The sequence below is a fragment of the Hypanus sabinus genome, chromosome 4 (assembly GCF_030144855.1).
Source record: "Hypanus sabinus isolate sHypSab1 chromosome 4, sHypSab1.hap1, whole genome shotgun sequence".
NCBI classification, from domain to species: Eukaryota; Metazoa; Chordata; class Chondrichthyes; order Myliobatiformes; family Dasyatidae; genus Hypanus; species Hypanus sabinus.
In genome coordinates this window covers 28994347-29019346 of record NC_082709.1, presented here as the reverse complement: position 1 = coordinate 29019346, position 25000 = coordinate 28994347, and the positions used below count along the sequence as shown (strand labels likewise).

Below are 25000 nucleotides of genomic sequence, written 5' to 3'. Positions count from 1 at the left end.
CCCCAAAATGTTTTCTCTGTAACACTGACGGTAAGTATGGCAGTATAGAAATGTTGTATGGATGCTGATGGCATCTACCACAATATACTAAAATGTGAAAAAAATTAACAAAGGAGCAGTTCCCTTCATAGTGACTCAAGATCCACAATGCTTTTCAATTTTATTGAATTTTCCTTCATCAAATGACAGTGACCCTACAGAAAACGAAAGGATCCTTTATCTTGAGGTATTTATATATTTTGCACAAGATTTGAATGGTGATGGAAATAGGCAAGGATTTCTCTTACTAATTTAGGAAAAAATATTCCCTTCTGGGAATTAGTTACGCCACTGAGAAATGCTGACCAGAAGGTCTGTGGTTTCATCAGCAGTCTTTGCCATTTTACCTGTCAGGTGGCAGCAAAGATGCTAGAACCATAGAACCGTAGAACATTGCAGCACAAAAACAGGCCTTTTGGCCCTTCTTGGCTGTGCCAAACCATTTTTCTGCCTAGTCCCACTGACCTGCACCTGGACCATATCCCTCCATACACCTCTCAGCCATGTACCTGTCTGCACCCTTCGACTTACCAAAGCAGAGTGCAGGTCCTAGACATCATCTAAAAGTCCACAAAGACATAATTCTGTGAGTGTCAGGATAAAAAGGGAACATGCTCAGCTTTGATAGATCTGTAACCGTTGAATATGCCTACAGATGAAGATGGTCACTCAAATGAGATGCTGATCAAGGAACAGCACCAATGATCCCTGAATTTCTTAGGGAAAGAGATGCAGAAAAAGGGCTGGTGGTTGTGAGGAAGGGAAGAGAATGCGAGTGTGGCTGATGACAGGTTGGGGGGTGGGGGGGCAGGTGCTAATATTGAGAAAATTGGTAAAGAATTTGCTTCTTCTTTATTGTCCATGACAATAATGTGACTTTATTCAAAATGTTGAAGGCTTTATGCACAATGTGTTTCTTTTCTTATAATAATCAATTCAGATGTATTTTGCATTCATTTGGTGTGATGTGGGTTTTGCTGGCAAGGCCAGCACTTAATCCTCACCCTTAGACATTCTAATCAACAATGGCTCACTAGGCCACTTCAAAGAGCAGGAAGCAATTAAAGATAGCAAGTTTCCTACTATAAAGGACATTAGGGAAACAATCCATTTTTTATGATAATGGTCTATTTTGGAATCACTTTTACCAATGCAAGATTTTAATTTAATTCCCAGAGTCTGAACTCTTCAATTGTTATGTTGGAATTGTTACTCACATTTTCTGAATAATTAATTCACAATAACATGACTCCCGATTACATTATTTATTATGCTGATAAGTATCAAACATATTCTAGCGTAAAATTCTGCTTTGGGAAAAGGGCTCCAACAACATATTAGTGTTTCAGGTTCACAAGACATACACTGACAAATGCCTTGCATTTATTTAGATTCTGGGGTATCGGAAGGCACTAGCTTCTGTATTAATACTTTGACCAAGCAATTTAACCATAATTCGTAATATAGCACAGATTATCAAAATACACCAGGATTCAAACTTTGATGGGTCTTAGAATTATTTTGCAGATGAATTGGCTTTCAGTGGCTTAAAAAGGCACACTCACTATTGTAATTAATTGTAAAGCAATGGCAGTTTATAAGCCTGAAAATTCCTTTCTGAAAATTGGGGCTAAACAGTGCATTGCGAATCGTTTCCATGACTGCACTCACATGGTTGTTTACCCTCAATTTGCATAATTTGTCTATTCTGTAGGAGCTTCTGGGCTGCCTAATGGAGCGTTTTTACAAGGGCAACAGCTAAGGCTGATTTAAACTGTGGTGTTTTCACCTGCGATAGAAAGGGGAGGTGTTTCAGCTTCAGGACTCCTCATTGGCACCTCCCACACTTGCTGAGCCTAGAGTTCTCTTCAACGGAAATGACAGAAATTTAGGCAACAGCATAGCTTTTACATTATAGTCAGGTGGGGAGGGCGTGGGAAGACTCACATAACACCCAAGCATTTCGAAGGCAGAACCTCTGACAACTTAGCAGTCCTTCGACAATGTTGAATTTTAGATGATATATCAGAATCAGGTTTATTATCAACAGGAGAGAATCTACAGTTGCTGGAAATCCAAGCAACACACACCGAATGCTGGAGGAACTCAGCAGGCCAGGCAGCATCTGTGGAAAAGAGTACAGTTGATGTTTCAGGCTGAGATGGTTCCTCAGGACTGGAGAAAAAAAGACAGGGAGTCAGAGTTAGAATTTGGGGGGGAGAAGAAGAAACACAAGGTGATAGGAGAAATCAGGAGGAGGGGTTGAAGTAAAGAGCTGGGAAGTCAATTGGTGAAAGAGATATAGGGCTGGAGAAGGGGGTATCAAATAGGAGAGGACAGAAGGCCATGGAAGAAAGAATAGGGGAAGAGCATCAGAGGGAGGTGATGGGCAGGCAAGGAGATAAAGTGAGAGAGGGAAAGGGGGAGGGGGAATGGTGAAAGGAGGCATTACCAGAAGTTTAAGGAATCGAGGTTCATGCCATCAGGTTGGAGGCTACCCAGATGGAATATAAGGAGCTGCTTCTCCAACCGGAGAGTGTCTCATCACAACAGTAGAGGGAGCCATGGATAGACATGTCGGAACGGGAATGGGAAGTGGAATTCAAATGGGTGGCCACTGAGAGATCCCGCTTCTTCTGGCGGAAGGAGTGAAGGTGCTCAGTGATGTGATTTCCCAATCTACACTGGGTCTCACCAATATATAGGAGCTCACACCAGGAGCACTGAATACAATAAGTGCCCCCCAGCAGATTCACAAAGTGCTGTTTGGGGCCCTGAAGGGTAGTGAGGGAGGGGGTGTAGGGGCAGGACTAAGTGCCAGGAGGGAGATCAGTGAGGAGGTTTATTATCACTGACTCATATGAAAGTTCAAAAGTTCAAAGTCCAATCTCATAGCCTTTTACCATGTTTACTGTAGTAATAGAACAGGTATGTTAGTACAGCAGTTAACTCTGGTAGCAAGAATTGTAGTCTACTGATGTAGGGACATGAGCTGAAATCCCAGTTGACTTAAATTACTAAACTATTTCAAAAGACCCTAGAATTCTAAACCTGTAATTTTAATTAAAAACACAATCTCAGTAATTTAACCATGAAACCGGAATGCTGTAAAGCCCACCTACTTCAGTAAAATCCTTCAGGAAGGGAAGCTGCACTCTGGCTGGTCGGTGATTCCAGGTCTACCAGTCTGGATGACTCGTCACTGCCTCAGTGATAACTCAGGATGGGCTGTGATTGGAAACTTGTCCAGTGCATTCACGTCCTCTGAAAAGAAATGCACATTATCACATATGCCGTAACATGCTGTCAGACTGAAATCTTGCAAGGAGTTTATATTATTAATACTTCTAAAATGATTAACTCCACAAGTGCACATTTCTCATCTGTAATGTGGGCTGCGGGTTGGTCAGGGATGAGTGAAAATACACATCCTCAGGAGGCAGAGCCACTTCACATGTAAGAGGACAGGCCTGAGCTGAAGAACCACAATTCCCTAACTATTGGCCAAGAGCAACACAGATTATTATTGACCATGAGAGCACCATGGAAGTATAGCCCTTATACTGTTCTGTCCTCAAGTGACGTAGAGTTCTCATTGGCCCCTTTTGCCCACTTACTTCCCAGAAACAGTCTCTCCCATGCCCATCATCCCCATCCTTAATACACCACTCCCACTCCGCACCCCACCCCACTTCCCTTATTCTCTTGCCATTCACATACTGTAACCAACTACATATCAGAGCATCTTTAAGTCATGTGAGGAAATCAGAGTGCCTTGGGAGGAACCCACATGGATCACTGAGAATGCATGAAAACTACACAAACTGCAGCCAAGCTCAGCATCGAACCCGTAGTGCAACAGTGAAGTAGAAGGTGTAACTTCTGTACCACTGAGACACACATTACTGCTGCTGGCTGTGCATGGATCTCACTAAACTAACCCCTGACAACAACTGGCTTTAGACAAGGTTAATTTGACACCTCAGTGAGTGCTGGGTCTTTGTGGGAAAGATGTCTACAAGGTCAATCCATTGCTTCTGTCCCATCAGTCACTGCAAATACTGCAATCAACAGCTTTGTGAAGCTACTTACATCCACTCTTGGATAATTTACAATAGACTTATCCTAAACTGCCAATATGGCTTTGTCAGGTAGGAGGGGACCAGAGCATCCAACAGAAGACCACACAGTTACAGAGAGAGCATGCAAACTCCACACAGACAGCACTTGATGTTACGATTGAACTCAACTCCCTAGAGCTGTGAGACAACAGCACTGGCCCATGTGTGAAAACAGGAGCCATCAGAAAATTAGAATTCATCATGAAGGTATCACACACTCAGTGTACTTTCTGTTTGGACATAGGGAACTGACTTTATTGCAAAGCAGATGGGAAATGAGCAAGCTCAGGAATTCAGAATAGTCTGACATTTACAGGCATGATTCACACCAGTATGAATACTTAATAGCAAAAGGAATTCACATGTTCCACATAATTAAGTACCCTATAAAATAGTTTATATCAGCATAAAGTCAAATGTTTCCGCTTGAAGTCATTAACAAAGTTTTTCTGCTTGTAGAGAAATCAAAGGCAAGACTTTCTTAAAGTTTTGTTACTTCAGAGGGATAATAGGGAGAGAAAATCTCTGCACCCCTTACCATGTGATAACAGAGTGATTTCAATTATTGCTGCTGTTTATACTTGCTGTCATTATATTCTTCCATAATCCTAGCTTTCCTCAAAGTAATTACAAAATTTTAATGATGAAGGGTCTTGGCCCGAAACGTCGACAGTGCTTCTCCCTATAGATGCTGCCTGGCCTGCTGTGTTCCACCAGCATTTTGTGTGTGTTGTTTGAACCTCCAGCATCTGCAGATTTCCTCCTGTTGACAAAATTTTTCTAATTTTTCCATTTTTTGCTCATTTTTATATTTCTTCAAACCTAATTTGTTAAATGTACTACAAATGTTTCACATAGAAAAAATGAGAGTTTGGGGGTTTTGATTTGTTTTTCCCTTTTTAAATAGAATTCTTAGTTTTATCAATGCTACATGTGCAAGTTCTTTCATACAATTCTGTTGAGGCTATTGTTGTGACTGTGATCAGTTACCAGAAAGACACTGAAGCTGGTGATTTAGTTGTCTTTACTTGTCGCAACAAGCGAGCATCATTCTGGAGACACTCTTGGTAGAGGCTCACAAACCCAAAGGTATTTTTATAAGCTTAAGATCTAAGGTAACAGTAAGTGATTCAATACCATTTCAATAGTTACAATGACATTGTTTACTTCAATACTTTGGGTTGATAAACAGTTTCTTTGAGATACATATTGCAATTGATAAAGCCACCTCTGAAGGTCCAGACACCTTTGGAAGAAACCAATTAACACAGATATTCTAACAACTTTTGACAACAAACACCCAAAATTAATAATGTTTCGGCCAGAAACATCATCACTACCTCCTCCCATAGATGCTGTCTGGCCTGCTGAGTTCTGCCAGCATCTTGTGTTTTTATTTATTTCCTGCATCTGCAGATTCACTCGTGTTACCCAAAATTAATGTTGTCAGGACCATTTCTGAGTACATAAATATCACAAGTACACAATATCAATTAATTTCCTGTACCTGTGACCATGTTTGATATGCCTAGTGAGAACATTCACCTGGTCTGCCAGCTTAAACTCAAGTCACAATGGTGCAGGTAACTTAGCCATGTTACCTGGTTTGATGCAAGCCAATTAACACGTCCCCATTGTCTTAACATTTGACTGTTGCATAGGCAATCTCTTAATCTGTGGACCAATTTAACTTCAATTTAATGCTTGCAATTTACAATAAGATTTGAAAGCTAATTGCAAGCTTCCTGAACTTACTTACATTTACAATCAGAACTGAAGCATGGTTATTGTTTGAATTAATATCTGTTATATTCATATAATTAGACTATAAGACTGTAAAACATGGGAGCAAAATTAGGCCATTCAGCTGATCGAGGCTGCTCCACCATTTCTTCATGGCTGATCCCGGATCCCACTCAATTCTTGCCTTCTTGCAAGAAGGACTTTGATGTCCTGACCAATCAGGAAACTACCAACTTCCACCTTAAATATATCTATGGACTTGGCCTCCAGCACAGTCTGTAGAGGAGCATTCCACAAATTCACTATTCTCCAGCTAAAAAAATTCCTCCTTACCTCTATTCTAAAAAGTTGCCCCTCAATTTTGAGGCTGTGCCTTCTAGTTCTGGATACCCCCAACATAGGAAAAATACTCTTCACATCCACACTATCTAGTCCTTTCAACATTTGGTAGGTTTCAATGAGATCTCTCTGTATTCTTTTAAATTTCAGTGAGTACAGGCCCAAAGCTGCCAAACATTCCTCATATGTTAACCCCTTCATTGTGAACCTCCTCTGGATTCACTTCAATGACAGCCCTACCTTTCTGACATACAGGGCCCAAAACTGTTGAAAATACTCAAAGTACAACCTAATGAGTGTCTTCTAAAGCCTCGGCATTATCTCCTCGCTTTTATATTCTATTCCCCTTGAAGTAAATGCCAACATTGCATTTGCCTTCTTTGTCACAGACTCAACCTGTAAGTTAACCGTCTGGGAATCTTGCTCAAGGACTCATAAGTCCATCTCCACCTCTGATATTTGAATCTTCTCCACATTTAGAAAATAGTCCACATATTGTTCCCTTTACTAAAATATATTACCATACATTTCCTAACAATTGCAGAATTCCCCCTAACATTTCAGATCCCTTCCCCAATTTCTAACCTATGTGTATTTACATCTATACTCTAACATCCAAGCTTGGCTATAGACAAGACTGAACAGAGATGGCAATAAAACATTCCCAGGAATTTGATCACATCCTCTTCACCCCCTCAATCTCTGATCAGCCATAGCTGTTATTAGTAACTGTGTGGGCAGGGTCACAGCAAGGTAACTTGTTCACATTCCATGCCTTGACAGAAGATTATCACAATGATCTTGACAACCAGTCTTTTTGATTGATCTACAAGAATGTTGAGGATAGTCTCCATTTGAATTGCTGCAAGGACCTCACCCCAGTGGCAAACCCTCCTGCACTGTCCTTTTGATTGCTGACCCAAACGCTGAAAAGAAGCAGCTCATTCAGAGGGGTGGCTGCCTTCTGATGCTGTGTGCAATTTTGTCTACTTTCTTGGTCTGCCTTCCCATCAGGGTTGTGGAACTCGATAACTCTTCCTTAACTCAGATCCCTTCCCCTTTATTTTCCCCAATATCTTTCTATTCTGATCTATACAACTAACCATCTATCTCCAAGAACCAACCTTCTTCACAAAGTATTGTTACCGTTACACTTATTCACAGTCCAATGACTCTCTCTCTCTCTCTGTCTTCAACATTAATGTTTTCATTCTCTTTCATCTGTGTCCACTTCCATCAGGTGTGGTCAGATGTGATGCAGTCAGATCTGGTGTTTATCACTTAGATTCTCTGTAATGACCCTGTTACTGGTTATACTTGATCCCTTGTTCTGTCCATGAGGGGGACAAGGAGGTGAGTCATATGGTTTAACCTGAGTCCAGTCTTTCCACTGGCTGCCTCATTAGTTCTGCACACAAATTCAGGTGTAATTTGTCAGAAGTAACACCTGTGGTCCTATCCACCTGGGAGAAAATACTACCTTTTCAGGCAGCTCCCTTACCATGACTTGGTCACCAGCTATGGGAGAATTATCTCACCAGCTAACCAAAACTGTACGATAGCTGATCTTTTAACCAAACAAACATGTACACTGTTATATCTACCAGTTCAACTCTCCGCCATGTTCTTTGTTACTTTGTGATCCTGTGGTCATTGATCTAAACAGATCTAAGTGTCACATGCTTGCCTGCTACTCTAAAAAGATACTCACCCCCTTAGACTGCTGAGATCACTGGCCACACTGTGGATCACATATGTATCCCAGATGAGCCCCCAATTGTAGTGACCGTGATCGAAGTCACCAGAGAGACACTGAAGCTGGTGATATAGAAACCTTTATTGAGCACAACAAGTGGGCATCATTCCAGAGACTCTCTTAGTAAGGCTCACAAATCCAAAGGTATATCACATTTTTTATACCCTTAAGGTCAAAGGTAACAGTAAGTGATTCAATAAAATTTCAATAGATACAACAACATTGTTTACTTCAATACCTTTGAGATACATGGTGGAAGCACAATGTAATTGATAAGACACCTCTGAAGGTCAAAGCACCTTTGGAAGAAACTAATTAACATAAATATTCAAAAACCTTTTGTCAGCAGAGAGCCAGGCACCCAAAATTAATGTTGTCAGAACTATCACTGAGTACACAAATAGCGCAAGTACACAAAAACTATTGATTGCCTATACCTGTGACCATGTTTGGTATGCAAGATCACAACATCAAACTGCTTTGCCAGCTTAAACCCAAGTCACAATGGTGCAAGTAACTTAGCAATGTTGCCTGGGTTGTAGCAAGCTAATTAACACAACACTGTTTTCTTAATGTTTGGTTCTTGCATATGCAACCTCTTTGACTTTGGCGCAGCCTGTGTTTTCAATTTAAATTTGCTGTTTTCAATTTTTACAATAAGAACTGAAGGCTAATTTCAAGCTTCCTGAACTTATTTACATTTACAATAAGAACTGAAAGTTGGTTCATGTATGAATTAATATCTGCTATATCCCCAGAAAACTCCCTAACAGCTAAACCTATTGTTTAATATTGTAAACCAGTCTCAGTTCTGCAATACAGGTTCAAAATATTTGTTTCTTTTCCCTTTCTCCTAGTTCTACCATGTCACTGTAAATCATGATAATATATAATCAGCAGTAATGGGAAGATTAAAGGAGGTGGAAGTTATGTTCATCACATTCTAATGCTGAATTCTGAGCACCAACTAATTTCCTAGGTCACTAAAATAAATGTTTATGTTAATTCTTAATATTTTAACTTTGCTATATTTTATATTAAATTAAAATTCAACTAAAGACAAGGCCATTAAAATAATAAAGAGATTGTGAACTTTGCTCTTATGGACTATTTATTGTTTGAAAAGGAAGTTTTTGTGAATGTGCTCCATAAAATTATGACAATACAATATAACAGGGCATAGGATATTCATAGACTATCAGTCATTCATTCTAGTTGTTTAAAATGTGTCATTGTCAGGGGAAACAATGCAAATTTTGCAACACTAAATCAACACAAGGTATGACAGACTCAACCTTCAAAAGTGGAAACGCTCTGATTATCTCACAAAATCTTCACATCAGTTTGGAGTAGAGTAATGAAATTGATTTAACCCTCTCCACTCCAGTTCATAGGACCATTTCTCCAGTAAGCTTAGACAAAGAAGAGAATTTGAAGATTTTGCAATATTTCCTTAAATTCTAAATTTGTGATCAAAATTTTAACTGCAACTCAGAATAATGCAGTTAATGAATACAGCATGCTGCTGTCATAGTATTACTTAGTTCTTGCCAAGGGCACCCAGTTGAATACAATGATAGTGAAGAAAATTTGACTGTGACACCTGTCAAATGAAGGTACATTGCCATGGCCCAAATAGTGGAAGGAGGGGAGGACTCCAAGCCTGACTAAAACTCCATGGAATTAAACTTCCTTTACCCAGCATCTTGTTAGCTGTGCAGAAGCAGTTCGGTGACCTAGTGAACTACAGCTGGTGGAGAACAAGACTGAGGGCCTAAGGACAAGATTGCTGTAATGGAGAGAAATAAGGAATTATTGTATTCTATGTTTCATGGTAACATGACTAACTCTGGACATGCCAGCTATGTTGGTGAGACTCAAGGGCTTCTTGATACACAGGATAGTTGGGCCTGCTGATTCAGAAAAGGCAATGTATGGGCGTTTTATGTTTCAGGATAAACTCTTTGAGGTGCTCGAACGCAGCAGTCTGTTTCTACTCTTGTTCCCCTGACCTAGAACATTTGATGATTAAGTGCTGAATGTTCTATTTACCAAGAGAGTTCTCTTCTGTGATCCTGATTGCAGTTTACATACCGCCAAAGACAGATGTTACAGAAACACTTAATGTATTGAGTGCCGCAATTAGCAAATGAGAGACATCCTATCCCGACATCTTTCAAATCATTGTCAGGGAATTCACTCTAGCTTGTTTCAAGAAATTTCCACTCAATTACCATCAACATATCACCTGCAGCACCAGGGGTCTCAGCACTGCTGTTACATATGATTAGGAATGCCTACTGTTCCATGCCTAGACCACATTTCAGGAAACCTAATCAGTCAGTTGTCACAATGTGTGCTGGCAATATTGGAACCCAAGTGTGGAGCAAAGACAGAGTCCGATGTGGAGATGGTGACAAGAGTTTATTCATAATAATTCCAAAAGAACATCGGTGACTCAGCCGAGTGACACCATGAGAAGTAACATTCACAAAACTAGGACCCCATGATTGGCGCTGATCAGGCATCCGTTTTAAATAGTACAATAACACAGAATCCCTGAGCCTATCAAAATAAACTTAAAGAGCATAAATAGAAAGCACCAGGAAACCGCATTATAAAGAGCAAATCACTTGAGAAAAACACAAGGAACTCTAAACGATTTGTGACCAGGACTATCATCAAGAGTTTAAATTTCAGGTAGCTTATTCTTGATATAGTTACTTGATGTCTGTTTGCATACTCAAGCCAAGGATTAGCTTTTGGAACAGGGCTCTTCAGGGTTACCAACTCAAATTATTGCTTCAGGAGACACTTGTAAACTGGAACGTCTGCTACCATTAACATCACTCATTAGAACAGCCATAAGGGAATTATGGATTGTAAAAGGTTAGACCATCCCACTGCAGTTGGTGGCATGTAAGCTTATTTCAATTATTCCTAATTGTGTCCTTCTGAACATTGATTTGACATTAACAAAGGCAAACCATTACTTGCAAGGAATAACACCAGGAAAGGGCAAGTTCTTCCAAAATTTACACTATTGACTTGAATGCTGATTTGTTGAATTAAACAACTTTTATTGATAAGCTTGTTTGAAGTGCTCAATTATTATGCAGGCCTAAGTCACGGGACCCTGAAGCTGGAACCCTGGCACTTATGACATGAAAAGCTGGGAACAAAGACCAGAGAAGCTCAGAATGTAGATGAGAGAAGTTCGGACTGTAAACTCAGACGTGGACTTGAGAAACTTACTATGTAAACTAGAAAAACTCAGAAAATAAACTTGAGGAGCTCAGACCTGAGAATACAGTAGATAGCATTCTCATCTAAAGCTGACCGGTCAAAACACTGGTGTTCAACCTCCGCTGGGTCCATTACTTGGTGGGGTCCTTCTGTCACGACGTGTGCTGGCAATATTGGAACCCAAGTGCAGAGGAAAAACAGACTCCAATGTAGAAACGGTGACAAGAGGCACTGCACGATGTAACATTCTCAACACTAAGGCCCCGCGATTAGTGCTAATTGGGCTTCTGCTTAAATAACGCATAACACAGAATCTGCAAGCCTATCAAAATAAAATTAATAAGCTTAAAAAGAAAGCATCAAGAGACTGCATTACAAAGAGCTAATCGCTCGAGAAAATCACAAGGAACTCTAAATGATTAAACAACAATGGACACTACCTTGATCTTCCAATGATGACTTGCTCAGGTACCTCAAGTTTCATACTCCTGAAATCAATAATCAGCTCATTGGTCTTGCCGACATTGAGTGAGAGGTTATTGTGGTACCATTCAGACAGATTTTCAATTCCCATTCTATATGATGATTTGTCAGCACATTTGATCTAACCAAAAATCATAGAGGCATTAATAATGATCTTTCAAGAATCACTAGATTCTGGAAAGGTTCCAGAAGACTGGAAAATTGCAAATTTCACTCCGCTCTTCAAGAAGAGAGGGAGGTAGGTGAAACTATATGCCAGTTAGTCTGACCTCAGGGGTTGGAAAGATTTTGGAGTCAATTATTAAGGATGGGGTCTGAGGGTACTTGGAGGCACATGATAAAGTAGGCCATAGTCAGCATGACATTCTGAAGGAAAAATCTTGCCTGACAAATCTTTTGAAATTCCTTGAAGAAATAACAAGCAGGATAGACAAAGGAGAATCAGTTAATGTTCTTTACTTGGATTTTCAGAAGGCTTTTGACAAGATGCCATGCCTGTGGCTACTTAACAAGTTATGAGCCTATGGTATTACAGGAAAGATTCTAGCATAGATAAGGAGTGTGATTGGCAGGAGGCAAAGAGTGGGGGAAAAAGGGAGCCTTTCACAGGGATCTATGTTGGGACCGATTCTTTTTTATGCTATATATCAATTATTTGAATGATGGAATTCATGGCTCTATTGCAAAGTTTGCAAGAAGATAGGTGGAGAAGATAGGTTTGCAAGAAGATATGAAGATAGGTGGAGGGGCAGGAAATTTTGAAAAAAGGACTTATACAGATTAGGAGAACAGACAAAGAAGTGGCAGATGGAATGCCGTTTTGGGAAGTGCATGGTCATGCACTTTGATAGAAGAAATGAACGAGTTGACTATTTTCTAAAGGAGAAAAAATACAAAAAAAAAGTGAAGTCCAAAGGGTCTTGGGAGTCCTTGTGCAGGATTCTCTAAAGGTTAATTTACAGGTTGAGTCTGTGGTGAGGAAGGCAAAAACGATGTAATCATTCATTTCAAGAGGATTAGAATATAAAAGCAAAGTTGTAATGTTGAAACTTTATAAAGAACTGATGAGGCCTCACTTGGAGTATTGTGAGCAGTTTTGGGCACTTTATTGTGTAAAGGATGTATTGAAACTGGAGAGAGTTCAAAGCAGATTCACAAAAATGATTCCAGGATTGAATGGTTTGTCATATAAAGAGCGTTCAATGGCTCTTGGCCTGTATTCACTAGAATTCAGAAGAATGGGGGGTGACCTCATGAAAACTATCGAATGGTATAAGGGTTTGATAGAGTGGATGTGGAGAGGATGTTTCCTATGATCGGAGAGTCGTAGATCAGCGGGCAGAGCCTCAGAATAGAGGGATGTCCTTTCAGAATGGAGATGAGGACTAATTTTTTTAGCCAGAGAGTGGTGAATCTGTGGAATTCTTTGCCATATGCAGCTGTGGAAGCCAAGTCTTTATGTATGTATATTTAAGGCAGAGGTTGATAGGTTCTTGATTGGTCAAGGCATGAAGGAATACAGAGAGAAGGCAGGAGATTGGGACTGAGAGGAAAATTGGATTAGACATGATTAAATGGTAGAGCAGGCTCGATGGGCTGAATGGTCTAATTCTGCTCCAATATCATATGGTCTTATATATGTACTTTGATATTAAAGTTATTTTGAACTTTGATCTTCGTACTTTGAAATTTGAATGTTTGAGTTTGGGTGTTAGTTAAATTCTGCCAGTGATCTGAAAGTATCACCCAGACTACCTGGTGAGCTGACAGACCCATGTCAGTAAAAGGGACGGGCTGAAAGAGTCTGATTTCTGCCTGGGAGGTATTACAGGGCCAACCGTGGCTAGAATTTCCTGTTGGAGCCAAAAGGACCACTCTCTTCACCCTGGTGCCATAGAATTAAAATCCTGGACTTTTTTTTTGAGAAGCTGCCAGCTGTCCCTTTAGGGATTCCTTATTCTACTATTTAATGCCTGGTAACATCTGAGGGAGTCTCTTCAACATTCAATTTCATCTGAGGTTTACAGAAGTAATTATGCCATAAAAACGCATGAAAGAACCAGAAAGTGCCAGGCACCTCTCTGTGCTGATCATTTATTTTAAACAATGCTCAAAGAATTTCAATTAGAAAGCTCTAAAACTAATTTTATTTCCCACTGCTTCTGAAAAGCCGGTTGCAACATCAAGGGTACCTATCCCTGCTGCTTTACTTGTGTTATAAACATTATGTTTCAAATTTAAGAGCCAAACTATCATTCTTGTTATTGAAGCAATTGTTGTAGCTGCTACTTCTCCTCATTTCCCGTGCCTCTCTCCTCTCTCTTTCCTCATTTCTCTTCTCTTACCTCGCTGCCATTTTCCAATGTAATTGTCCCCAAGTTCAGGATTCCTGAGAGGGCATATGCATTTGGAAGATGCAAGGTTAATGGCCAAACTTCACTGGTGGTATTCTGACCCCAGTCCCACATCGGGCTCCTCATTTAATCTAGCAATGAAAGTGGAATTAGAATTGGAACTGGAAATTGAATCGATTTATTCTTGTCACATGTACCGAGCCAGAATGAAAAGCTTGTCTTACATACTGCTCATACAGTCCAAATCATTACACAATGCATTAATGTTGAACAAGGGAAAGCAATTACAATGTAGAATAAAGTGGAGCAGTTACAGAGAAAGTGTAGGTAGCCAACAAGGTACAAGATCATAATGAGATAGTTTGAGAAGCCAAGCTTATTGTGCCAGGAAACCATTTAATAGTCTTATAACAGCAGGGCAAAAGTTGTCCTTGAGCCTGGTGTTACTCATCCTTTGGCAAGTACCTCAGAAAAATGGCCTATGAGTCTTAATGCCAGGTTAGACCAGGCACAAAATCGATGTATCCAAACACTTGACCTGAAGGAACAGCTACATGTGAAAAGATACATTTAAAGCAATTTACTTCCTTTAGAAACAATTTAATTAAAAGATACAGATTAAGAGAAATAATTTCTTTATGGGTCAAGTTGCTTTTTAACTTTTATTGACTTTATATTTATTTGTTTGGTTTTTGATTATTCTTAAATCAAGGATATTCCTAGTTGCCGACCACATTTTAAACCAGGAGACAATGTCGTTAATCTCTGGGTCACTTTGTGGGCAAGCCTTATTCCAAATGAGCCATCATTCATCTTATTACCCTTTTATTCACAAAGGGCTTTGCCACTGGACTTCTGGATGCCAATGTCCAGCAAGTTCAGGCAGCTGGGTGTCAACTAGTTATTGAGTTCTTGAGTTCTCTGTACCAAAGAAAATTGTAGGTCAATTTTATGTAGGCCCATTGTGGGTCAACAGATCCACAAAAAAATAGCAGCAGTTATTGTCTTCATTAACCCATTGCCTTGAGTCCTCAGTTATTTAACTTGTCATCATAATTAAATAGGTGAGCAAGTTATTATTTGTGCTTTCAAAATCTTGTGTTAGTTTTAGAGTTTGTTTTGAAAGACTAGCAAACTGTTTGTTTGTGACACTCGTGCATATAATCATTTACTATGAATTCTTATTGACCTTGCATAAGTGGTTAAGTGCACTGAGAACTTTAAGTAATTCTCTTAGACCCAAAAGGCTGATTTCGTTATTAGCTACTCCTCTAGGTTATTTACAATTCAGAAACATCAGAAATTCAGAGAGAAAAAATGTGAAAATCTGGGTATGAAATAGTTAAAATATAATTTTGGTATTGTATGTCAGTTAAGCAGCATATTTTGTTCTTTCAAATATCGCAAGTTAATTATGAAGAATATTCACATATCTATCGAAGCATGAAAGTAGATAATAAAACATAAACTCCATTTTTTACTGTCACTCCGTGCTATTTCATGAATTAAATGCCAGGTGAATTCATACATCTCTGCTTTCAATAACTGCTCTTTTTTCTGTCACACAAAGCATTTGCTGGGCCCACTGAAGGGAACAATCTTTCATTTCATTTCCTACTTTATCTGCTTATAGAAATATAACCTGTTTACTTTCTTGTACAGAGCTTCTGAACGATGAAATATCCTTTTTAATTTCTGACATTAGTTTGGATAAACTTCTTGAAGGCAGCTACAGGATGCTCCATTTAATTTTACTACCAAACTGTATTTTTACAATTAATGTGAAATTACTGCATGGAGCAGAATCTTCTACATCTTATGTGGAGCATGGCTTCCAACAAAGACCACCGAATTGTCACTTTAATCATCATATCACAAGTTTTTCTTGTATATTACGTTGCTATATAATCACCACATATTGACTGTTGCAATGGCATTATGAATGACAGTTCCAAACAGCATATTTAAATAACATTAAAATAACACAAAAATAACATTACATCATTTATTTGTTGAAATGCTATAACAAACAACAAAGTAACATATCCATCAACATGACCCAAACCCCCTTGGATCAAAGTGTTGAAAGCTTACTTCCCTTCATAGGTGTTGCCTGACTTGCTGAGTTCCTCCAGCATTTTGTGCATGCTGTTCAAGGTTGCCAGAATCTCATGTCTAATATGGTCCTTCACATTACATTTTTGACTCTGGCAGCTCTAATTAGAAACCACATATAGCATAACAATAGTTTATATTTAATGTAGAATGCATCTTTAACGTACAGTACTATGCAAAAGTCTGGCACTTTTTTTCTACACTAGTAACTTTTTATATTGCTCGGTATTGCTGCAAAAAGAAAAATTCATGACATACAGTGTGTGAGTGATGATAAACCTGATTCTGATATGGGTCCCTATTGTGGACTGAGAGTGGGAAAGGGGCAGGGAGAAAGAAATGATGTTTGGGAAAAGGGGAAGGAAGAAGGAAGAACCAGAGAGACATTCTGTAATGATCAATAAACCTATTGTTTGGAATAAAATGACCTTGTCAGGTGTCTCAGAGTTGGGCATGTATGTACCCGTGCCACCCCTCCCCCGGCACTCCTTCTCTGCCACCCACCCCACACCCCTCCTGCGGTGCTCCATCCTCGCTATTCCCAACATCCTTTGCTCACACCAGATTTACAAACTTGCTCTCATCCAGAACTGTGTAAAGGTCTTAGGCGCCCTAGCTATGTATATGTGCCTAAATCTTAGCACAGTACTATAGAAAAATGTCCCTAGGACATTTTAGCATATCTCTGATATGCTAAAAACAAATGGGATTATCAAATCATACATTTGCCCTTCCTGCTACCATTCAATTGTATGAAGATAATAAATGGTATTGGCTGTAATGTTCAACTCTGGTTTGTTACCTTTTCTCATGATGACTGAGCTTTCTTCCATAGGGAGATTGTGATTGCATCTACCTATGCTTTTCCCAAAATGCACTATTCACACTTTAAATGAAAACAGCATTTGTGATGGCACTGAAAACAAAGTGTTCCAACTCACAGGAAGTTTCTACATGCCTCTTGGCTGTTCCCAATGTACGTCCCATTTGTGGATGCTCCTTCCTCTGTGCAGGCATCAGGAACCTCCGAAGCAAGTGTGAAAGGGAAAGACCTTGTGATAATGAATCTTAGTCTTGGTCAGACATCATGCTCAGAGGCCACTGTACTTTTCTGGGAGGAAAAGAGCAACTTGAGAACAGGATTTATTGAACAGAAACACTCTGGAAGAAAATTTTGAAAAAAAATTTGGAAGTGACAACAAATGAAGCATGTGAGAAGGCATTTAGAAAGAAGTTCTCGAAAACTGGAAACTGGTGAATCAGCGACCTTACACCACTGGAGGAGTACAGGCACAAAAACCATTTGAGGATTCCACCTACCATTGCAAGTTACTCAACCTTAGGTTAATTTTGTTAGTGCAGATATGTTTATCTAAGTGTTTACGTACTGTGGAAGGCAAGATGCAAAGTTCAAAGTAAAGTTATTATCAAAGTATATATATGACATTGTATATAACACTGAGATTCATTTTCTTGTGGGCATACACAGTCAATCCAAGAGAATCAATGAAAATCTGCACACAATAGGACGGACAAACAACCAATATGCAAAAGACAACAAGCTGTACAAATACGAAATGAAAAAATTAATAATAATAATAATAAAAAATAAATAAATAAATAAATAAATAAATAAGTGAGTCAAGAGGAGGCTTTGCGGTGCACCTGTGCTGATGGAGATTGTGGAGGAGATGTTTTTGCCAATCCGAACTGACTGGGATCTGCAAGTGAGGAAATTGAGGATCCTATTGCACAAGGGGGTATTGAGGCCAAGGTCTTGAAGCTTGTTGATTATTTTTGAGGGGAGGATAATATTGAATGCTGAGCTGGACTCACTGTCCAGATATTCTAAAGTTCAGTAAAGAGCCAACAAAATAGAATCTGCTTTGGACCTGTTGTGACAGTGGGCAAATTAGAGCAGATCCAAGGCACTGTTTCGTAATCAACTTTCAAAGCACTTCATCAGAATGGATGTAAGTGCTATTGGACAATAGTCATTGTGGCAGGTTACGAAGCTCTTCTTAGACATAGGTAGAATTGAAGCCTGCTTGAAACAGGTGGGTACATCAAGCTAGCAAAACAAGAGGTTAAAGATATCAATGAACACTCCAGCCAGTTGATCAGTGCAGGTACCCATTCTGGGTCGGATGCATTACATGGGTTCATCCTCCAGAAGGATGCTCTCACACCAGTGTCAGAGACTGAAATCAAAGGGTCATCAGGGGGCTGTAGGAGTTTGTGAAGGTTCCGTGATGTTTTCGTGGTCAAAGTGAGCTGAGAAGCGTTGAGCTCAGCTGGGAGTGAAGCCTTAAATGTTGCTTGGTTTCTCTTTGTAGGAGATGATGGCATTCAAAGCCTGCACAGCTGTCGCGCATCCTTCAGTGATTCAAGTTCAGTCTGGAACTGCCACCTCACATGTGGGATGGGCTTCTGGAGATTATACCCAAACCTCTTGTATTCTATTTGGTCACCAGAACTGAATGCCACTGATCTGGCCCTCACGGCTCATCCAGTGCTACTGGTTGGGGAAGACCCTGAATAGACGCTTGTCTACGACTGTTTTTATAAAGTCTGTGACAACTGTGGTGTATTCATTCAAATCCTCCAATGAGCCTTTGAACACAGCCCAGTCCACAAACTTGAAGCAATCCCTCAGCTGCTCCTTGGCCTCCCATGACCAACCTCTCTGTTGTTGTTTTCCCTAGAGCCTTTCTCTTTAACTTCTGGCTGTGTGCAGGTAGGAGAACAACTAAATGATGAGATTTCACAAATGTAGTATGGCAGTGGTTGAGTCTGTTGGAACCCCTAGTACTGCAGGTTATGCTGTTGATAATTAGGCAAAGATTCCTTTAAAAATGCCTGATTGAAGTCCCTGACAATCACAAGAAAGGCATTGGGGTAGGCAGTTCCTTTTTTGCTGATGGCAGCAATCAATATCTCAAGGGTCTGCTTAACATTGACCTTTGGTGGTAGAGGAGAAGATTGTAATCATTAGATGGTCCATGTCAGGGGGACAAGAGTGTGACAAGACTACTGCATCTGAGCACCATGAAGTGTTCGTAATGAAACACAGACCTGGACCTTTTGCCTTCTCTGAATCAGAAGTCTGGAATATCCTGAGTATCAAGAGGCCCTCAGGTCTTAACAACAGATCTGGCATGTCCGGAGTAAGCCATATCTCCATGAAACACAGAATGCAGCAATATCTCATTTCCCTCCAATACAGCAATTTTGCTCTTAGGTCCTCAATCTTGTACACCAGCAACTGTACATTTGCTAACAAGATGCAGGGTAGAGGGAGTTTCATTCCCTTGCATTTTAGTCTAGCTTGGAGTCCTCTCCTCTTCCCTTTCTTATGACCATGCAGATGTACCTTCAGTTGCTTAAAGGTGCCATACTTGAATCAAAGAGTTTAAATTTTAAAGTACACTTATTATCAAAGTATGTATTGTGGTATATCTTCTTGTGGGCAGCCACTAAACAAATGAACAATCCCACACAACAAGACCATCAAACACCCAATGTGTGAAAAAAGAACAAATCGTGCAAACAATAAAAACCAAATAAACGGCTGAGTCCCCAAAAGTGAGGGGCACATTCGGTGGTGTGCCAATGGTTGCATGCCAAAGCTGCAGAGTAAGTTTAGCACTGGAAGTGCCCCGATCAAATCATGCAAACGGGAAAAAAATAGTAAAGAAAAACACAAGAAACATGAACTGCGGCATCCCAAAAGTGATTCCACAGCTGCGGAGTGCATTCAGCACTGAGGTGAGTGGAGTCTGCCCAGGAGCCCGATAGATGCAGGGCAACACCCACTCCTGTACCTGGTGGCATAGGACTCAAAACTCTGCACCCTCCCCTGCGCCAGCAGCAGCGATTAAAGACCAGTCAAACGCAGGCAGGTGGCGCTGAATACCTGTTCGTTTTCCTCTCTCTCGTCCTCGATAACTTTAATCTTGCTTGATGCTTTAATCAGCACAGTGTAATGGAGCCGACCACAGGCTCGTGTTCTACCATTAGGAATCAAAGTGGAATCTCATCCGTGCCAAATCCCCTAGGAGATCTCAGATGTGCTGGATTGTTGAGTTGGCCCTAAAATACATTCTTAAAAGGGTGCAATTGATCGCTGTTCAGAAGAAGTATATTTAGAAGAAGAGTATCCAGTAGCTTTGTAAGCTGTCTGCAAGATGTTGCCGTTGTTCACTGGTGCCATCTTGCTGGAAGTCAGAGGGCACAAACTGGTTCACAGCCTTACAGAACATTGCATGTGATTAGCAGCCAGAGAAAGCCACCATTTTTGTAGGTCTGTGGATCATAGATACTTTCAACAAAAGAGTTTATTATTTTGGTAGGATCCTCACTTGCAAAGAAATTCGTTAGAATGATTTGCCAAACACTAAGGAAGACAGCAGAACTGAAGAAAGTACACTGTTACCCTGATAACATAGAATGGAATTAATTTGTCACTGCTGTAGCAGAGTGCTGATTTACATTACCTGTAGTTCAATAGGTCAGCACTCCTACCTCTACAGTACAATCATTTTGTAATCTCAAGGATAGCTATATAATGTAGATTTAAATGATAGGGCTCAAATGATGCATAACATTCATTTTCATGCTTGGTGCATATCTCTAAGCACCCTCTTTTCAAAAGAGTAGAAAGGACTCTCTTAAAAAAATCATTAACACACAAATACACCACAACTATATAATGGTATATTTTTCAAACTCAGGCCAATTTAAACATTTTTATTAAAATAATTAAAAAGGTCCCCTTAAAGCAATAGAAAACAATACAGTAGATCTAATTTATGATCATCTTCTGATATAAAGATGACCTGTAGTGCAGTACATATTTTCATGGTTCCTTCACTAATAGGAAATCCATGTAAAGTACACTGTTCATAACATAACCCTTCCCTTCCCAAGAGCATGCTCTTTAATCCCAACACTCTGTAATGATGTAATGAATTAAATTCTCTGGGTAAGTTTACATATTCAAGAAAACACAGAAAGGATTGGAAGTGGGTTGAAAAGATAAAATGTTTTTGGAAAAATGCATGTGTCTGTATAATTGCAAGTTGTCTTAGTTTACTTTTACTGACAGAATAGATTAGTTTAAAGTCAAAATCTGGAAATCTCAACGGAATACTTAGCTAAACAACAAAAAATATCAATTTTGTCATTAAAACAACCTTACTTTGCTAACCTGTCAAAAAGAATTAATATCATGCAACCTATTAATTAATTTCTTGATGATATGATGTCAGAGATAATATAATGACACTTTGACCCATACCATAATTCAGAAGCTTTTCATTTGAAAAATGGAGACTTTAAGATTTAAAGAAGCCAGAGTTTCCAGGAATTGATCACGTGGACAAAGTGCCATTTTCTCCTGTTATGATGCACATTATGGGGGACAATACAGGACGATGACTAAAGAAGCAGAATTGTGGTTAGAAATTTTGAAAATTAGAAATAGGAGTCCCATTGACATTTTAGCCCTTCTGGCATTCATGAAGATAAAGGTTAGCCACCCAAAGTTTCTCCACTTTCCCCATATCTTTTGATTTCCTAATATCCAGAAATCTGCTAATCACTGAATAAACTCAATGACTGAGCCTTCTCATCCTTCCAGGATTGAGAATTTCAAAGATTAATTAACTTTGCATGAAGGAATTTCCTCACTTCAGTCTAAAATAGACCCTGATTCTATGTGGTGATATCATGTGCAATGATGTGCCAGTACCTGATTGGACAGCACTGAGCATGCGCGGGGTTTGCCAGAATGCTCCAGCATGTGGCAGGTTAAGATGTGTTTGTTTATTTCTGAAAATAAAAATTCTTGAATTCTTCCAGAATACGATTCTTTACTGTTAACCCAGGGAATGTTTCAATAGATGTAACATAACAGATATATTTATTGGCGATTGGAGCTGATAGAAGAGCAGACAAAACCAAAGCGGCAATCCTGCTCCACATAATTGGAAATGATGCAGTAGAGGGACACAATCATTTTGTCTTTAAAGATGGAGATAATTTCAATTTAAAGTCGATAATGGACAGATTTGAAGTATTTTGTATACCTAAGCATAATTTAACATATGAGCGATACAAGTTCTTCACGTGCGCAGAGAACTACTAAAACAATTGATCAGTATGTTACTGAGTTAAGAAAGCATAGTAGAATGTGTGAGTTTGGATTGCTCACAGACTCTGTTATTGAAAATAGAATGGTTTGTGGCATTCAAGATAATGCTCTGAGAGAAAGGCTTTTGCGTGAGCAAGATTTAAATTTTTACAAGCTTTTGCACTCTGCAAAGCTTCAGGGACCGTAATGACACAGGCTGAAGAGATTTTTGTTGAAAACTGTAATGTAAACACTGTAAAAAAGTGTGCATATATCAAGAAATATAATAATACATTGACAGAACTGACGGAGAGCAAGATGGCATTTCAAAAAAAGTCATGTGATTGCTGTGCATGGGAACACTGTTCAAATCAGTGTTTCGCACATGGAAAAATTTGCTACAACTGCGGTAAGATTAATCATTTTTTGCGCTGTTGTAGAAGTAGAAAGAAGGAAAATGAAATGAAACAAGTAAATGCAGTGATTGAAGATGACCGTGAGGAACTTTACATAGATGAGCTTTATGAAAATGCTGACATGGAGAATGTAAAAGCAGTTGCTGCAGTGTCTGAGATGACAAGCAATAATGAAAGAGACACTGAGAGAATATGAGATTCAGTCTAATCATCGTCTAGAGCAAGAACACTCACAGTGGGCACATCATAAGCAAGAAGTGAAAGCTCAAGTAACGGAATTGAGAAGTTTTATTAAAACAATGAAGTTTCAGCATAAAAAGGAGATTACACCATTAATGAATGAATTAGATGAAGAAAAGAAGATTCGTATTCATTACAAATGGAAGTGGAAGGGATTAGGAAAGATCCAAACAGAAGCAGGAAGCAGATTGCTGAGGAGGATAGCATGAACTGCTTACCTGAAATTCCAGATTCTAACCAGGAGATGTGAGAGTACACCAAAAAGTTTAGTTGAGATACATAAAGAAAAGCTTAAAGCAGAAAAGAAGAAGCATAAGTCATGACTCAGATAACGAAGAGCCAACTTCAGCGTTTCAGTTAGCTGATATAGATTTGTTTATTGGTTAATGTTGTTATTTGTTTATCTTTTTAAGGAAAAGATGTGATTCTTCAGAGATTCAGTTAACGGATGCAGACGAGACAAAATATGTAAATAATAACAAGGAAACACAAGATCTGTGTGTACCACTTAGGAGGTCTACTCGTATTCGTAAACCCACAGAGAGACTGATAGAGACTTGTTGAATTATGTATTTGTTTTGATTAACGTTGTTAATTGTTTGTCTTTTTAAGGAAGGGAAGATGTGGTGATATCACGTGCAATGATGTGCCAGTACCTGATTGGAGAGCACTGAGCATGTGCGGGATTTGCCAGAATGTTTCAATAGGTGGCGGGGTTAAGATGTGTTTGCTTATTTCTGTAAATAAAAGTTCTCTAATTCTTCCAGAATCTGATTCTTTACTGTTAACCCACGGAATGTTTAAATAGAAGTAACATAACGTTCTAGACATAGCTCAATGGAAACATCTTCTCTGAATCAAGCCAGCTAAAACCAATATGAATTGAATAAGTTTCAATTAATACTCTTCTTATTTTTCAAAACTCTATATGGCAAACCCCTGGAACCAGTCTAGTGAATTCTCACTCATTCCCTACAAGGTAAATATGACCTTTCTGAGATGGAAAGATCAAAACTCAACATGATATTTTAGGTGCAGCTCTATTGGAGCCTTCTGTAATTGCAGTTTCCTTTAAGTTCTTTTATTTCTTTCAATGTAACTCATTCCAAGTCAGCTGAATCAGCTCAAAAGATTCTGCAATTATAAAAATAAAGTACCTTCAGTGCCAGTGGATTTTCTGCAGTTGTGTGCATTAATCCAGAAAAGAAAAAAGATGTGCTAGACATTGGCTAAACCCCATGGCCAAATTAATCAAATCAATGCAAATTATTATGATCCAGTTTGGCCATTTACAGTTATTTTTTAAAAAGGTCATAAAATTAGCATTGCTTTTTTTTTAAATCTCCAAATCACAACAACACAGACTTTAAATGTGTTTGATTGTTGCCTTAATTCAATAAGAAACTGCCTGTAGCTCACAAAATATCTGACAAATAGATCCATTCACTGTTCTTTAAAGTCATTTTCATAAATTTAAAATCATATCCCTCATGAATGCTGGATGAGCAGTGCTTAATACTGTCACTTTGCTGTGATAATTCTATTTTTGTATATTACTAAAACTGCACTAAATTAGCATTTTAAAATTAAGGTTGTGAAGGCCTTGGAAAGGCTGCAGAAACAGTTTAGCAGGATGGTTCCTGGATTAGAGGGCATCTGTTATAAGGGAAGGCTGGACAAATCTGGAAACATGAGAAAAACTGCAGATGCTAGAAATCCAAAGCCAAATGCACAAGATGCTGGAGGAACTCAGCAGGTCAGGCAGCATCTATGGAAACGTGTGAACGGTCAACATTTCGGTCTCAGTTTTTTGTATTTTCTCTCCATTTAGAAAATAGTCAATCCTTTAATTTCTTCTACCAAAGTACATGACCATACACTTTCTGAAACTGTATTCTATTCACCACTTACTTGCCCATTCTTCTAATCTGTCCAAGTCTTTCTGTAGCATCTCTACTTCCTCAAAATTACCTGCACCCCCCCCCCCACTTACCTTAATATTGTCTGCAAACTTT

At 39.2% G+C, this 25000-nt stretch overlaps 1 long non-coding RNA gene across 1 annotated transcript in view; it reads right to left on the bottom strand.

The window, feature by feature from the left end:
* Positions 1-25000, bottom strand: part of LOC132392619 (uncharacterized) — a 71892-nt gene that overhangs the window by 2767 nt on the left and 44125 nt on the right. Inside the window, exon 3 of the long non-coding RNA XR_009511597.1 lies at positions 3162-3303. This is a non-coding gene — a long non-coding RNA (uncharacterized LOC132392619). The remainder of the gene's footprint in view (positions 1-3161; positions 3304-25000) is intronic.